Below are 2500 nucleotides of genomic sequence, written 5' to 3' on the forward strand. Positions count from 1 at the left end.
GACCAATCTGGATTTTTTTCTTCAATCTTCATGGGAAATGCTCTTAATGACAATATTTTTTGGGGGGAATTTGGTAGAAATGTTTTCAGTAGTTTGTAGAATGAATCCAAAATGTTCATTTTACTCAAACATAATAATAAGCACTATAATAAATATTAAAACGAGCGACACTGAACATTTGGAGTGGTCTCTTAATATTGTTGGGCTGTAGCCTATATAACTCATCTCCCCAGAAGACTCGACAATAGCAACAACACCGTGGCAGTTTGACATTTAATTATTTGCAGGTAGGTGGAACATTCGGGTCTTAACACACACTTGGAAAGACATATTACATAATAACATATTTTAAAAACACATTACCATTCACTGGCAAAAAAAAGACAAAAATATATTTTGTTTTAAGAGGATGATGTGTGCGGTAAAGGACGGATATCTGGATAAATATTTTTTTTGTGTGTGTGTGTGTGTGTGTGTGTGTGTGTGTGTGTGCGTGTGTTTGTGGCGAAGAAATATAACGTCAAGATGTAGGAAAATATACTATAAAAAAAATATTTAAACAACAAAAGAGGCCGGATGCAAATATCTGTACACTTCCTAAAGTTGCTTGGCACGTACACCAAACCCTAATGCATATACAGTATAGCACGATGTATAATGTTATGATTGTGTGTAAACTAGATGGTAGGATTAAAATGTGTAAATTGAGCTGAAGTGGTGAATGTCGCCCCCATGTGGCGAAAGAGAAGATAACTAGGCCTATAACTTTTACACAGCTCCGGCAAAAATAAAGAGACCAGTCTGGATTTTCTTAAATCTTCATCTCTACATAACTTATTGAAAATGCTCTTAATGACAAAACATGTATTGGGAATTTGGTAGAAATGTTGTCAGTAGTTTATATTATAAAACCAGAATGTTCATTCTACTCAAACATATGCCTATAAATAGTAAAACGAGAGACACTGAACATTTGGAGTAGTCTCTTAATTTTTTCCAGAGCTGTATCTTAGTTTTTTCTCAACGCTTAAAGGTGCTCTGAGGAACTTTCGGTTTGTGTTAATTCTTGCACCGTCTTTGGACAGAAGCGGTAGCGTTTGTACTACATCAGCTGTAGTTCCTGGGTGATACACCGATGGCAGCGGCTGCCATGCAAAGCGCTGTCTGAACCATCGGGAGCAGTTTAGGGTTCAGTGTCTCTCTGCCCAGGGACACTTGGACATGTGGCGGGGAGACGGGGGATCGAACCTCCGACCCTGCAACCCAGTGGACGACCGCCCGCCCTAAAAACTTTGCCACTGCCGGCCAATATTAAATTCACATATAAAAAAATGTAAACAGTGGTTATAAGTATCTCAAACGTTTAAAAAAATAAAATAAACTTATCAACCAGATTCAACCTGGAGGTCGAGATGTCTTTTGAAATGCAAAAGTCCATGAACAAAAGATGCTGAAAAATGAAAGTTGTTTATTATAGTATTGTATTGTAGATACGACTTACTTTGAACATATAGCTTATTGCAGGCGGAAAAAACAACAAAGAAGTGTTAGTCCATGGAAATAGACACGTGTGTGTGTGTGTGTGTGTGTGTGTGTGTGTGTGTGTGTGTGTGTGTGTGTGTGTGTGTGTGTGTGTGTGTGTGTGTGTGTGTGCTCAGACAGAGTTAGTGTGTGTAATGAATGTGTCCTATACACATTATGTACATTTGCAATTATTACTGCATCCACTTTAGTATAATCTCATACACATAGTTATATAGCCTATAATCTCTTTTTCCTTCATAACTGAAATGTTGTTTGCCAGGTTTCATTCCGACACAAATCCAAAATGTCCTCTTGTATTTTTCTTGACTTTTTCCTCCTCAATTCGTCACTTTTCTTTTGTGCTTTGTGTTGTCACGACTACAGTTCATATTCCTACACAGACGTTACCGTGGAAAAAGTGAATCCATACACAACATTTTCCCGGATGTAAGTAGGCATCCAGGCATTTGTCACCTACACAAACTCGCATACACAACCACAACATACTCAAATTGACGTCGAAATTAGTATGAGTAGGACGTTAGGCTTTTAGTATGAGTAGGAAGTTAGTAGGGCTTTTCGAACACAGCACATGCAAGTGATTTGGAACGCAGGGCAAGAAATACCAACTGCAATATGAATGCTTACTGTAAGTCGGGAAAGTTCCAGGAGAAAATATAGGATTTAAGAACTGTTGTTTATAATCGTCCGATTTTAAAAAAATCACATAAATTGTCTGTAAATGTAACAGGAATCTTTGAGCATAATGTCTGAGGTTTTTTCCCTTAATAGTCAATGGATGGGGTGCTCCGGTGGTGTAGTGGATAGAGCGCGTATTTTGGCTCCGGCTTTCGTTGCAGTGGTCGCGGGTTCAAATCCAACCCGTGGACCCCCCATCTCTCTCTCTCTGTCTCCCCATTTCAACTCTGTACTAGCCTATCTAATAAAGCTTGAAAAATGCCCCAAAAAATTATCT

At 38.4% G+C, this 2500-nt stretch overlaps 1 protein-coding gene across 1 annotated transcript in view; it reads right to left on the reverse strand.

Moving 5' to 3' along the window:
• Positions 1 to 1369: 1369 nt before the first annotated feature.
• Positions 1370 to 2500, reverse strand: part of arhgap36 (Rho GTPase activating protein 36) — a 40088-nt gene continuing 38957 nt past the window's right edge. Inside the window, exon 13 of the mRNA XM_080052219.1 lies at positions 1370 to 2500. This exon is cut by the window's right edge and continues 373 nt beyond it. The gene's annotated coding sequence lies outside the window, so the exon portion shown is untranslated.

This window comes from Ammodytes marinus (genome assembly GCF_949987685.1).
Source record: "Ammodytes marinus genome assembly, chromosome: 23".
NCBI lineage: Eukaryota > Metazoa > Chordata > Actinopteri > Uranoscopiformes > Ammodytidae > Ammodytes > Ammodytes marinus.